Raw genomic sequence first — 15,722 nt, 5'->3', positions numbered from 1 at the left:
GGTAAGCATTCTGCTTCACCTTCCTGGTGGGAGGATAATAAAGATGTCTCGAAAGTAACAGACCCAGTGAACAGATTCTGCATGCCTTGGAGCTCCAAGGAATGGAAGACCTCAAGCAAATGCATTGTGAGGCTGACTTCTTCCTTGGAGCGGAACCTAGGTGCCTCATGCCTTCTGTCCCTCAGACCTCTGGAGCACTTTGCCTCAGGAGGTAGTGTCCAGATGACCAATGACCTGTTCCACTAAAGCATTTCCTGACCCAAACTGATTTATGCAATTTTGGTTAATTCTGAAGTAAGGGAAGTTTCTGGAAGGTGGTGTGTGTGTGTGTGTGTGTGTGTGTGTGTGTGTGTGTGTCCCCGCCCCCTCCTTCTAGTTCCCCACCCCTCTGTCCAGCAGTAGGGATGATACTCTTGATGACAAGGAAGAAAGGGCTCCCTTGTTGACCTCTGGCTCTTAAAGCCGTTGCAGCCTTCATGGGAATGAAAGGGAGAAAGGAGTGTGTACGCATGGAGAGGGAGCCAACTTGAATCTGGAAGGCCCTTTCGGAATCCTTGGATTAAGAATCTGGGGCCTACTGAGTGTGGTGGCACACACCTTTTATCACAGCAGAAGGATCTCTGTGAGTTCAAGGCCAGCCTGGTCTGCGGAGTGAGTTCCAAGACAGCCTGGTCTACGTATTGAGTTGCAGGACATCCAGGACTACGTAGAGAGACCCTGTTTAAAACAAAGCCAAACAAATACATAATGGAAGTAAATGAGCATATAAAGGGACAGGGTGCTGGCCTCCCACTGTCGTCTCCCTAGTCAGGTGTCCAATGTGCGGCTGCCTCAGCTCCTGGTGCCCTGCCTTCTTCACACCGTGGTGCCTGCCTAGCTTCACCACTGTCTCCAAGGAGAACCCAGAGAACATATCGACACCCACCATCGAGAGCATCAAGGGGCCCCAATGTGTTCAGCCCTGGAGTCTCAGCCTTTGGGAAAATAAGACCAGTGTAGGCTGGAGGTCAGCCCAGCATACTTAACCATGTTCAGACAAATACGAAACCAAGCCAAGCCCAAAACCAGCACTGGCTCTCCCCAGGCCTATGACAGGCTTCTCTCCCCAGGCCTGTGACAGGCTTCTCTCCCCAGGCCTGTGACAGGCTTCTCTCCCCAGGCCTGTGACAGGCTTCTCTCCCCAGGCCTATGACAGGCTTCTCTCCCCAGGCCTGTGATGGCCCTGAACCTGTGTCAGAGCCAGCCAGCCCCTGAGTCACAGCTCTGTTGGGCCTAGACCCGTGTTCATTTCCGTTGCTAACAGTGGGACTGTGATGACAAGAGCAGGTGCTCAGGTGCCTGGCACCATGAGGCACCTGGAGACGGTGGTCACCCAGTCACCCCCACTACAGTTTCTAGGCCTTCAAAAGCCTGCAGCTTCCAGCACTCAGGAGAGAGACTGAGACACTGGGCGTGGTGATGTGTGCTTATAAACCCAGCACTAGGTAGACCCAACACAGGGATGACCACTTTGAGCCTGAGTATCAGGATCTTGTCTTACAAAACCAAGGGTTGGATATGTAGCTAAGTGGTAGAATGTTTGCCTAGCATGCACAAGGCCCTGGGTTCAAATCCTGATGCGGCTTAAAAATAAAGAGCTGAGTACCTGTAATTTCACACTTGGAAGCTGCAGGCATGAGGACCAAGAGTTCAAGGCCAGGCTGGGTCTTTTCTAAAAACAACAAAAATCCTATGATGTCAGGTACCACTTTTTTTGGGGGGGTTGAGACAGGATTTCTCTGTATTGTTTTGGAGGCTGTCCTGGAACTAGCTCTGTAGACCAGGTTGGCCTCGAACTCATAGAGATCCCCCTGCTTCTGCCCCCTGAGTGCTGGGATTAAAGGCGTGTGCCACCAACGTCTGGCTCCTTTGTTGTTTTAGGGGTGCTTCTGCAGAGAGGGGGCAAAGTGTGTTAATGGTTTTACTGGTGTGTTGGTGTCAGAACTCAAAAACTGGGGCTGGAGAGATGGCTCAGTAGTTAAGTGCCCTCAGTGATCCTCAGAGGACCTGAGTTCAGTTTTCACCATTCATGTCAGGTGACTCACAACCACTGTAAGACGGAACTCAAACTCCAGGGGACCCAGCACTTCTGGTCTTCTCCAGTCTGGACACTCCCATGCAAATATCTACTTACACACACGCTCACACTTCAAAATAAAGTAATTAAGGAAAAGCACCTCAGGACTGGAGATGGCTCAGTAAAGACCACTGGCTGCTCTTTGCAGAGGACCTTGGCTGGGTTCCCAATCCCCGTGTGGTACCACCAGTTCCAGGAGATTGGTACCGTCTTTTGACCTTTGAGGGCACTGTATGCACAGGATGCACATACATACATATAGGCAAAGCACCCATACATATAAAATAAATGAACCACCCCAAACTATGCATGTGAAATATATGGCAACGTATTATATATCAATTCTACTGCAGCATAGCTGTAGAAATGCAGCAAAAAGTCTTGTGAAAACTAGCTCACAGCCGGGCGTTGGTGGTGCACGCCTTTAATCCCAGCACTCGGGAGGCAGAGGCAGGCGGATCTCAGTGAGTTCAAGGCCAGCCTGGTCTACAGAGCGAGTTCCAGGACAGCCTCCAAAGCCACAGAGAAACCCTGTCTCGAAAAACCAAAAAAAAGAAAAGAAAAAGAAAAAGAAAACTAGCTCACTTGTAGGGCACTTGCCTAACATGTTCAAGGCCTTACAACACAAAAACAAGAAAAAAGACACCTGTGTAAATTCTTCAAATGAAAGGCGAAAACCAGCAGCCCTGTGTGGCAGGTTGAGGCTGGACAGGCAGCCCATGGCCTTGCCCCCTCCCTGACCCTGTCACTAAGGAATGCCATGTACCTGACTGAGCTCCACAGACCAGGTTGAGAAATCTTGCAGGAGCCTTAGGCAGAGGTTCATTTGCCCCCAAGCCACTTAGACTGAGTGGAGTAGAGCCTGCACAGAATCAGGGGAGGTTTGGAGCCTCAGAATAGCTCAAGACACCCCAAGACCAAGTTCTCAGCACAGAGATTATCTGCCCTAGGGACAGAGAGTAGGGATAAGGGACAAAGACAGGAGATAGAGGAGAAGGGGAAGCAAACAGGGCTGAAGGGGAAGAGGTATTTGTCCTGGGGGACAAAGGACTGCTCTGGATAGAGAGGGGGCAGATTTGACCCAGAGGAAAATGGTGGTTTATAAAGAGAAAAGGGGAAACTGTGTTAGGATGAGATGATGAGGTGTATAATTTTAATTGGGCATATTAATTAGGTGAGCCAAAGGGTTATTTGTTGTTGTTGTTATTGTTTTTGTTTGTTTGTGTGTGTGTGTGTGTGTGTGTGAGAGAGAGAGAGAGAGAGACTGACTGACAGACAGACAGACAGACAGGGTTTCTCTGGGTAGCTGTGACTGTTGTCCTGGCACTTGCTCTATAGACCAAACTGGCCTCAAGCTAGAGGTCTGCCTACTTCTGCTTCCCTAGTGCTGGGATTAAAAGTATGTGCCACCACTTTCCTGCCAAAAGCGACTTCTGATTGCTGGACCTTGGTAGTCAGCCTCAGGAGGAGGAAGTGGTCAAATAAGGGAATGGACCTTAGGGGCTAGCTTTCGGAATGTAATCTAGTGGTTTTCAGCAAGACAGAGGGAATGGGGGAGAAGGGCAAGGCCTGTCAGAGCCATGTTTGCCATGCTCAGGTTGCCCAGAGTCTCTTCAGATGTCCTTCCCTGAGTGGTCAGAGCCCTTAGTGACCGGCAATGGAGATGGCCGAGGAGCACACCTGTGGTGATCAGTTCTAAGCCCTCAGCAGAACCAGGAAGGAGCACATGGGAGCCGCCATCACAGTCCTCAAGGGGCTCTCAGGCTGAAAGCAACCAAGAAAGAGTTGGAGTCACGAATGGGAACTCAGCCACTCCCTGAGTATGACGTCCCTGGGGCTGAGCCCTGCCATCCACCAACAAAGGGTGGGGGTCCACACTTCCCCCACCAGCCAAGAAGGACCCCGTAAGGTTTGTGACCCTGGGTGAGGCTCAGCACCAGGAACACAGTACACTGGTGTCCTTGGGCTACAGTTTCCTGTGGCCCAGGGATGAAGCTGCTGCCCAGAGAAGGGACTCCCAATCCCGGTGGCTCATCAGAGCTGGCCCTCTGGAAGACTGGGCAGCTGTCCTCACTGCTGCAGCTGGGGGAGGGCAGACTCTGGGTGCAGGGCAGGCCAAGGCAGAGGCTGCCAGTGGGAGGAGCTTTCCCAGCCAGGCCTCTGGCTGATGCCAATGTTGGGTCAGGTGATGACAGACTTCCTGCTGAGCCCTCTGGAATGTTTGGAACTCAGCAATGACAGTCCAGAAGTTTCTGTTTCCCGGGAAGGCTCTGGTATGAAAGGAAAGTTCTAGATAAAGACTCCTAATTTTGTTTTTTGTTTTTTTCTTTTACCCTGCCTTTCCTATTCTGGGGCCTTCCCGTATGACAAGGGTTCAACAATGGCTCTGAGACACTTGGCCATCCTCATCAGACTGCCTCTTGCACCTGGATTAAGAAAAGCAGCCCATGTCCTAGGCTTCACAGACTGCAAGGCACACTCATCTCCATGGCCCCACTGAAAATGTCTGTCCCTAGTTATCAGTTCTGTGCAAAGTATCACTTCCGTTCTACAAATGAGGAAACCCAGGCCCAGAGAGATGGTTTACTGTAGTCTCAGAAGTAGCAGAGTTGGTTCCCAAACCCACATCCTTGCCCCACCCTTCAGCTCCTGATAATGCCTGAAGGGGGAGGGGGGTGTTATGTGATAGGAAACAGGGAAACAGACTGGCTTTGCAGGGTGGAAGCTGGGCCTGCCTCCTCCCCTTGCTTTTGCTGGAGTCATCCCTGCCCTCTGTCCAGTTGCCTTTTGTAAGGGCAGATAATTATAGCAGCCACTCTCCAGGGTTGACTTGTGAATGCAAAGAGCTGGTCATTCATCAAGTGCCTGGTACAGAGAGCAGATAACCCTGAACAAATCACAGCCCCTGTCACGGCTTGAGGGCGAAATGTCCCCTGTGTGGGCTCATGTGTTTGGACACTTGGTCTCCTGCTTGTGAGAAGTTGTGGACCTTTGGGATGTTGGATTTGCTTAGTAAGTACACATAGATCACTCGGCACAGGCTGTTGAAGGCCATAGCTTGGTTATTTGTCTAGTTTGTTCTGGACTTCCTGATCATCCAGGATACAAATAAGCTGCTGCCCTTGGTAGCTTTTCCTTCCTGGTCTGTCATAACCTTCCTCTAGGATAGGGCAAAGGTTGCTGTGGTGACCAGAAGAACCCTTAGCCCCATAGTCATAGCAATGAAAACAACACACACACACACACACACACACACACACACACACACACACACACACGCACACACGCACACACGCACGCACGCACGCACGCAGGGAGGCAGGCGTGTGGCCAGGATACTGGGCCTGCAGCTCTTCACTGGAGAAGGTGAGGCAGAGGGTTCACCGGTTCCTAACCTGGGGATTTTCTCCTTCCCTCCTGCCTCCATTGAGTTCATTGGAGAAGGAAGGGAAACTGAAGGCAGGGCTCCATGATGCAGTCCCTCGGTGATGTGGGACTTTTGGGTGACACAGCTCTTTCTGAGTCATCCATGTCCTGTACGTCACTTTTCACTGTACTCCTATAAGAAGCCCATTGGTCCACCAAACTGACTCCCTTCCCCCTTCCTCCCTCTCTCTTTCCCTCCCTCCCTCCCTTCTTCCTTTCTTTTCTTTTCAGGTTTTCCATGACAGGGTTTCTCTGTGTAGCCTTGGCTGTCCTGCAACTCACTCTGTAGACCAGGCTGGCCTCGAACTCACAGAGATCTGCCTGCCTCTGCCTCCCAAGGGCTGGGATTAAAGGCGTGCACCACCACATCCAGCTGAGACTCTTAAATACATCATCGGTCCCACCTTTGTTCACAAATCCCAGGAGCTCCTACCACCTCTGGCCACGCCCCTTCAGCAGCCATGTCTTCACCAGGTCGTTCCCTTGGAAACTGAGCCCACATCACCCTCTCTTCCTGAGTCCCTTCTGCCATGCATCTTGTTACAGTAAGGGTTACAGTCACAGGTCCTGACAGAGTCCTTGAGTAGCCTGCAGCACCCATGTCCTGCCTAGCCTGCTTCCCACAGCGCCCAGCCCTGTATCATCGCAGGCTTCTGGGAGAATCACGAGACCCACCCAGTTTGCTTCAGAGGAGGCTGTCCCTGAAATGTCACATCTCCCGTCGACAGAAGTGACCTGAGAAGAGTCTACAGCATCCTCAGACGTGTCAATACAACCCATACATCCATAAGAGACACACAGAACCCCAGAGAGGTGCAGGGGCTTGCTCAAACTCACTAGCAAGAGCTGCTGGAAGAGGATTCCTTAGCTCTTCCCATCTGGACATGGTTCCTCCACCTTTTTTCCTGGAAGACCAGGCAGTTTGGTGTTAAGGAATATACCCAGGATGGAAAATTCATGCCCAAGGAAATCTACTAGGAAGGCCAAATGTGGGTCTTAAGTTCACAGAACAGTGCAGAGGGCACCAGATGTCATTCAAGGTGATTGTGAGCCACCATGTGGTTGCCAGGAATTGAACTCAGGACCTCTGGAAGAACAGTCAGTGCTCTTAACCGCTGAGCCATCTCTCCAGCCCGACCAGTCAGCTTCTTTATTAAACCAGTTGCAGTGGCATATATTCACACAGTGTAAAGGAACATTCCACAAAAGAGTCTGTCTCCAGAAGCCTGGGTCCAGATCTCACTGCTGTACTTGACAGGTCCGGGTGTGGTTTAAATGAGACCTCCTCCCCCCATAGGCTCCTATGTTTGAATTTCTTGGTCTTTACTTGACGGAACTGCTTGGGAAGGATTGGGAGGTGTGGCCTTGGTAGAGGAGGTATGTCACTTGCGGTGGGCTTTGAGGTTTCAAAATACTTGGGGTTCCTAGTATCTCTCTCTGCCTCCTACTTGTGGATCAAGATAGGAGCTCTCAGCTGTTCCTGCCTCCATGCCTTTGCTCTGCCATCCTGGACTCCAACCCTCTGAAGCTATATACCTAATTAAACACTTGCCTTTATAAGTGGCCTTGGTCATGGTGTTTATCACAGCAATAGAAAAGTGACTAAGACACAGGGTGAGGCATGGCAAGTGCCAGCTACAGCCATCGTGAAGTCAGGATGGCTGGGACTTGAAGCAGCTGGGCACAGCACATCCCCCACTGAGAGCAGAGAGCAGTGAATTCATGGGGACACACTGGAGCTCAGCTGCCACTCTCCACGTACAGGACCAGGTCCTTCCCACAACCAAGACGGTTCTTCCCATTTCAATAAATGTCATCAAGAATGAGAGTCTGCTTGTAAGGAATGGAAGCCTCCTAAAAGCTGCTGTTTGAGTGGGCCATCTTAGAAGGGGTCCCCAACCTTGAGAATTACCCTAAACACCTTCATAGCGTTTTACTCTGAACGAATCAGAGACCCTAAGTCACCACTATTCATCTAGACCACTTCTAATCTCCAACCCTGAAGTGTGTGATTGTCTTTTTTTCCTCCCCAAGACAGAATTTCTCTGTGTAGCTCTGGCTGTCCTGGAACTTGACTTGTAGACCTGGAATTCACAGAGATCTGCCTGCCTCTGCCTCCTGAGTGCTGGGATTAAAGGCTTGTGCCACAGTCAGCTATGATCTCGTCATTTTGCAGCAGGATAGACACGGCAACAAAAATTAAAGGACCAGGGCTAGAGAGATGGCTCAGAGGTTAAGAGCACTGACTGTTCTTCCAGAGGTCCTGAGTTCAATTCCCGGCAACCACATGGTGGCTCACAACCACCTTGAATGAGATTTGGTACCCTCTGCTGGCCTGCAGGCAGAAGGCTGTATACATAATAAATAAGATATTTAAAAAAAATTAAAGGACCACCAGAAGGGAAAGAGACATCTTACAGACTGTCCATAACAATTATCATTTGCTATGAATGCTGCCTGCATATAGATGATGTTCCTATTATGTAGACATATTTAAAGCTAGAATGTGAAAACAAGGAGCTGGAGAGATGTTTCAGCCAGGAGGTAAGAGCACTAGCTGCTCCCTGGGTGGTGGTGGCTCATGCCTTTAATCCCAGCACTGGGGAGGCAGAGGCAGGTGTTTCTCTGAGTTTGAGGCCAGCCTGGGCTTCTGGGCTTCAAAAAGAGTTCCAAGGTAGTCTCTTCCAGAGGACCCAGGTTTGATTCCCAGCACCTATATGGCAGCTCACAACTGCCTGTAACTCCAGTTCCAGAGGATACAACACTCTTTGAGCATGCACATGGTACATGATATACATGCAGGGAAAAACAGACACACATTCAAAAAGATGTTGAAACGGCAATGAGCCCTGAGTAAGACCTATGCATATATGGCCTTAGCTCCTTCCCAGATGCAAACCTGAAATATTCTAGGACTCTCGAGACTATAAACTCTGTGTACAATGAACACACGTCTTGAGGCCCTGAACAACCCTGTGACCTACCGTGCTACCTAAATCATCATCCATCCTTCTCAGGGCACTCTAGAACCCACCCTGTCATCTTTAAGCCTCTTACCAAACCTCTAAGACTTCATAAGCCACCCCAGATCATGTCTTGACTTGGTCACTGGAAGCCCTGGTGGCACGTTTGATGTGTTCTATCACTTTCCATGCCCACCACCTTTGTGGTTAGATCTACGTTAAAATCTTTTCTTGGTAGGCTGGAGGGATGGCTCAGCAGTCAAGAGCACTGACTGCTCTTCCAGGGGACCTGGGTTCAATTTCCAGCACGGCTGTCTTTGATACCCTCATAGACATACATGCAGGCAAAACAGCAATGCACATAAAATAAAAAACAAACAAGTCTTTAAAAAAACTTTTCTTAGAAGCTGGGCGTTGGTGGCGCACGCCTTTAATCCCAGCACTTGGGAGACACAGGCAGGTGGATCTCTGAGTTCATGGCCAGCCTGGTCTACAAGAGCTAGTTCCAGGACAGCCTTCAAAGCCACAGAGAAACCCTGTCTCAAAAAACAAAGCAAAACAAAACATCTTTTCTTGGATGCTGGGAGGCAGCTCAGCATGCAGGAAGCCCTGGATCCTGGATTCAAGATCTTACAACACACCTGTCAGTCCTAGTAGCACATGCTGGTAATCCCACCACTCAGGAAGGCTGGAGCAGAAAGATCCCCACGTATTTGAGACTAACCTGAGCTGTAATCAGACCCTGCCTCAAAAAGACAAATGGGCCCAGCATGGTGCACACCTTAAATCCAGCACTCAGGAGGCAGAGGCTAAAGGCTCTCTGGAGGCTAGTCTGGTCTATACTGCAAGCTCCAGGATTGTCGGGGCTACAGTAATGAGACCCTGTCTCCAACATCAAAACAAAAAGATAAACAAGTGAACAGTTGCCATGGAAACCTTACCACCTGGGTTCAACCCACAGATCTCACATAAGGTGGAAAGAATCAACTTCATGAAGTTGTTCTCTGACTCCGTATGTGCAGTGGCACACATAAATGCATATTTACACAGCATATACTCATATAAATGTACACAACAATATCACCTGCTGGGCATGGTGGCATATACCTTTACTTAATCAGCTCTTGGGAGACAGAGGCATGCAAGACATTTCAGAGTTGAAGGGTAGCCAGGTTTACAAACTGAGTTCCTGGCTATTCAAGATTATAGGTGAAACCATGTCTCAAAAAAACAAAACAACAGGGCTGGAGAGATGGCTCAGAGGTTAAGAGCACTGACCGCTCTTCCAGAGGTCTTGAGTTCAATTCCCAGCAACCACATGGTGGCTCACAACCATCTACAATTCATTCAGTCTGGTGTATATGTAATAAATAAATAAATCTTTAAAAAAAACAAAGGAAAAAAGTAGGGGTTTGTGTGATGGCTCAGTGGTTGATGGCAGTGAGTGCTCTTCCAGAGGAATGGGGTTTACACCCCAACACCACATGTAGTCATCTACAACTCTTGTCCCAGGGGATCCAATGGCCTCTACGGGTACTGGATACTGGAGGTACAAATACATAGTCATTCAAGCAAAACACCCCCCCACACACAACTACAGAGGTTGAGGCAGGCAGATCTTTGTAAGTTCAAGACCAGCCTGATCTACACAGCTTCAGGCCATCCAAGGCTATACAGTGAGATCCTATCTCAAAACAAAACCAAAAATAAATAAAATAAACAAGTAAAAACCAGCAACAAAAAGAACTGAGAATGCTACAGGTGGCCTGTGAGGCTGTCCCTGGCCTCTGTGACTTCAGATGGCAGCCTGAACCTGCCCAGGCAGGGAGATTCTCACACACCCACAAATAGCCAACAGCACCCCAGACTCCAGGCTCTGTCTCCTCTGTGCTGGCACTTTCTGGCAACAGCTGCTGTGTCTGGCTGTCTTCCTTCAGCAGGCTGTCCTGAGAAGGGTGTGGAACCCTCCAGCAGCCCCTGCAGAATCAAGTGCTCCTCACTCCACACAGCCCTCCCTGGGGATCCTCTCGGCAAATCACAGGTTCTGGTGTTGGCAGCTTCCAGTCCTGTGACTTGGGAAAGAGATGCCTTGTTGGGTGTAAACCCCGGAGCCCACGCTGGACCTCAGCTGCCATCTCCCAATTTCATGAGTCAGATACATGGCTATGAGTAAGGTGAGGTAGATGCTGGCAAGCCGATGACAGCCGTGTGTGGCAGAGACAGGAACTTGCTGCCACATTAGGTGGCAGGAACCAGGGCTTAGAAGGAGAGGTGGGCTCTGGACTTGATAGACAGGACCCAAATCCACTCAGTGAACACCTCAAGGAATAATGAATTTCCCAGCAGGGAGTTCACCATTCACCCAGAGACCATCAGCCTGGGTTCCATGAGATCCAGGCTAAAATAACAACAACAAAAGGAGGCTTAGGACCTATTAACTCCCATAGGGTGTTAGCTCCCCATCTAACCAAGCAGTGGTTAGGCGCCACCCAGTGGACGAATATGAGGGAACGGCTGATTTCAGGCAAGAAAAATTTGAAAAGCCTCTGAACCTGTCAGGATGGTGCCAAAGGACTTTTGTTTTGTGCTTTGTTGAAATTTTCCATTTAAAAATGGGAAAATTTTTTGAGGCAGGGTCTCACCATATTGCTACCACCATCCCTGAATTTGCTATGTAGATCAGGCTGGCCTACCACCCCCACGGTACAGTTGTAATACATTCTCAGTAAACGACCATGGTGCACAGTGTGTATGTCTCACCTTATGGTTTGTGCTAATGACTTATTACTCAGTTATTTATATGTTTTACACCAAGGAAATAATGCTAAACAAAATGCAAATGGGTCCTGAAACTTTAAAGACAGCTAGCAGCAACAATGCACTTGGCTCAAGAAACTGACACCAAGTTGGGCGGTGGTGGCACACATCTTTAATCCTAGCATTCAGGAGGCAGAGGCAGGCGGATCTCTGAGTTCGAGCCCAGCCTGGTCTACAAGAGCTAGTTCCAGGACAGCCTCCAAAGTCACAGAGAAACCCTGCCTCAAACAAACAAAAACCCAAAACCCAAAAAACTGCCACCAACACAGGGGCAGGTAGTGATGGTTCCAAATGAGAGGACAGTAAAAGATGGCCACTGGGAGTTGACAACGACCAAGGGAGGGCAATCATCTGCCACAGGAGCAGTGGCTGAAAAGCTCGGCAGGGAGTTTCTCACTCAGCACCTGGGGCAAACTGGACAGGTGAAGAAGCTTGGTAAACGGGTGCTCTGTGAGCTGATTAGAAGTCTAAAACTTGTCCTTTAGGACTAACTGTCTGTCAATCTCACCACGTGTGCCGGAGTAGGTGTGTTTATAAACACATGCATGCTTGCAGGCAGATACACACACACACAAATAATTTTTAAAAATTGTAAATAGTATATGACAAGCAGCAATGTGCAGTTTACAGGTTGCCAAGAGGCTCCAAAGTACTTCCCAAAGCCAAACTTCCACCAAAAAATGTCGCAGGCACTGGAGTCTGCTGTCAAATTCTGCCTGGGAAGTATGCTCCATGAGACCCACTGCACCTGGCAATGTTGCCACGAGCAACAGAAAGAGCCCGGTCCTCCACGTCATTTGTTAAACACCCAGTGCTAAAGGTGACCAAACTGGGCTTGGAGGTTTGCCTTAGCCTACACCTTCTGACCCAGTGACTACCACTTCAAGCATCTCAACAACCTTTTGCAGAGAAAGTATTTCCACAGCCGGCAGGAAGCAGAGAGCATGTCCCAAAGAGCCTGTCATATCCCAATCGTGGATTTTTATACTATAGGCCTAAACATACTTAGTTTGTTCTTGGCAAACAAAAGGGTTGGTTGGTTGTAATGGTATTTTGATTAAAAGATACATTTGAACTTCATTAGGATCTAAAATTCATAGTTCTTTTTTTCTTTTTGGTTTTTTCCTAGGTGGGGTTTCTCTGTGGCTTTGGAGGCTGTCCTGGAACTAACTCTGCCTCCCAAGTGCTGGGATTAAGGGCATGCGCTTGTTAGGTAGCCCAGGCTGGTTTCAAACTGGTAATCCTGCTTCTGTGTGCAAATCCATCATAAATAACATCGGTTTACAAAAGTTTCTTCCTCACCCTTCTGCACCATTGTCTTTTAAAAGCCCATGGCCTCTGGCACTACCTTCCCATTCCCATATCTTTAAAAGCCCATGGCCTCTGGCACTACCTTCCCATATCTTGTGTCTGAACTATTTTACCATCAGCTACAGCACATCATGTGGTTTACCAGGTCCCTTAGTTACCGGTATCTAATATTTGACAACACTATCAAACCTTTAATGACAGAACACAACCCTTTAAATATTCTATCCCATCCAGACCCAGTTAACTGCACAGGAACTTGAGACTAGACACCAGCTATGCCTCACTGCTCTGTGCTGACCAATCCAATAGCTGCCAACCTCACCCCTGCACAACTGAGACACCACAGACAGGTCCTATCCACTCCATCCTCACAAAGTCCTGAGATGACCATCATGGGTACCATTTTATTTATAGAAAGTTGTTTTGTGGGGGCTGGAGAGATGGCTGAAGTTAAGAGCACTGACTGCTCTTCCAGGTCTTGAGTTCAATCCCCAGCAACCACATGGTGGCTCACAACCATCTACAATTCAACCTGGTGTATATGTAATAGATAAATAAATCTTTAAAAAAAGTTGTTTTGTAATGGTTTTAAGAAACGTGAATTATGTGGTCTAAGGGCACCCTGGTGCATCTACATAGAAGCTAGATGCTGGGTCTCTTCCTGTTCTTGGCACCCCAGTATTCTTTGAGACAATATCTCACCAACTGACTGGCCTGATTGGCCAGAAAGTCCCTTGGTCTTATCATCTCCCAGCACGGGCATTTACAACACATGCTGCCATGTTTAGTTGTACAGGGGTGCTGGGGATCCAAACTGAGGTCTTCATGCCTGCTGTCACTCGCTGGGCCTTCTCCTCAGCCTTACCTCCACTCTTAACTTTGCAGACTTCCCTTGATGTTTAACAAACTCACGAGCTTTTCTTCATTTTCTTTGGTTTGTAGTGTATTCGGTTCGTCGGTTTCTTCCTCTCATAACCTTAAACCCAGCAATTGTGCAAGTTAAGTCTTCACAGTGAACTGTACTATTCCTGGATACGGTGGTACACACTTGTAATACTAAACAGTTGGGAGACCAGCATGGGCTACACAGTGGGGTAGTACCACAGAAAATGGGAGGTGGGATGGCCAGTGATGAGACTGCTGCTAGTGTTTGGAAGCACGCATGCGCCCTTAGACTGCCAGCGCAGAAGAGGCACGTCTGTGAGCACCTAGACACTGAAGCTAAGGGCCTCCTGAGCTCATGATCAGCCTGGCATACATGAGGTGACATCTCAAAGGGAGAAAAGAATCAGGGATGGGGCACACACCTCTAATTCTTCCAGTTCTCAAAAGGCAGAAGCTTGTGGATGTTGAGTTGAAGACCAGATCAGCCAAGGCTACAGGCTGGAGACCGTCACTGGTCTCAGAGGTCAAGAGCATATACTGCTTTTGCAGAATTCCTCTTCAGGAGCTGCACTCACATGTACATATCCTGACACTCTCTCTCTCTCTCTCTCTCTCTCTCTCTCTCTCTCTCTCTCTCTCTCTCTCTCTCTCTCTCTCTCTCTCACACACACACACACACACACACACACACACACACACACACACACTCTCTCTCTCTCTCTCTCACACACACACACAGACACACGCAAGCAAAAATAAAATCAGGCCCTAGTTTACTTCTATGCTGTGATACATGACCACAAACAAGTTCTTGGCAGGAAAATGGTTCATTTCAGATTAAAGAAGTCAGAGCAGAACTTGAAGCAGAAACCCTGCTTCATGTTCCCCACTGGCTGGCTCAGCCACTTTTCATTTTTCAAGCTTAAGAAGGGTGTGTGCCCCCACCTCCAGTTCCTAGCTAGCTTCCCTACAGACTCCAGGCCCACCTGCTCAGGGTAGCACAGCAACTCACACATATGGCCACAGGCCAATTTGATGAAGGCAATTATTCAGCTAAGGTTTCCTGTTCCCAGGAGACTCTTTCTTAAGTTTGTGTCTTGTTGATAGATGAAACTATGACACTTCACTCCTTGTCAATGGTGGCACATGAAACATCACTTTATATAAAATTTATTTATTTATTATGTATGCCTATATGCAAGAGGGCACTGAATCTCATTATATATAGATGGTTTGGAGTCCCCATGTGGTTGCTGGAGAATGGAACTCAGGACCTCTGAGCCATCGCACCAGTCCTGAACACATCACTTTAAACCCTAACTTTTCCCTGTGTTTGTCCCCAAGATTTCATCTTAACCTGAACTTTATTCTTCAGCACAATTTCTTTCTTTCTTTCTTTTTTTCTTTTCTCAAGACAGGGTTTCTCTGTGGTTTTGGAGGCTGTCCTGGAACTTGCTCTGTAGACCAGGCTGGTCTCGAACTCACAGAGATCTGCCTGCCTCTGCCTCTGCCTCCTGAGTGCTGGGATTAAAGGCGTGCAGCACCACCACCCAGCTCAGCACACAAATTCTAGGTGCTGGAAATGCAGGGGTCCTACCCCTGGCTTACAAAGTGCTGGGATTGAACCCAGAGTGTCGGGCCACGTTAGGTAGGTACTACCAACTGAGCCACATCTCCAGTCCTTCTATTCTAAAAACAAAAACCTTTAAAAACAAAAACGCTCCATTTTTTGCAATCTCATGTGTAACAATAACAATAAAAATCTTAACCACTCACAGCTCTAGTCCCCTTCCCACTTCCTTCATTTTCTTTACTTTTTTTTTTAGTCCAATTAGTGTTGCCAAGTGAAATGCTGACTCATCCTGTTGGCTACAAGCAAAGCAAGACCCCATTCTCAAAGGAAATCATAGGCTTGCTGGGAAGGATGACCCTCCTGAATGCTGGGATTATGTATGTGGCTAACACACCTGGCTCCATCTTTGAGACAGGGTGTTATGTAGTCTGGATTAGCCTCTAAAACAACTTGACCTCCCCGTGAAGCCAAAGACCACTGTTTGTCTGGTTTCAGTTGAGTAAAATGGAATTACTGCTAACAGCAGCCAAAGGGATAGAACGAAAACTCATGAGTAGCAGGAGTCAAGTCATACATGCTCCGGATGAAGGGTTAACCAGATGGGGATGCTCCAGTGGTGTTCACTGGGGTT

The sequence above is a fragment of the Mesocricetus auratus genome, unplaced genomic scaffold (assembly GCF_017639785.1).
Source record: "Mesocricetus auratus isolate SY011 unplaced genomic scaffold, BCM_Maur_2.0 Super-Scaffold_100014, whole genome shotgun sequence".
Lineage (NCBI taxonomy): Eukaryota > Metazoa > Chordata > Mammalia > Rodentia > Cricetidae > Mesocricetus > Mesocricetus auratus.
Note: the sequence above shows the minus strand (reverse complement) of the source record.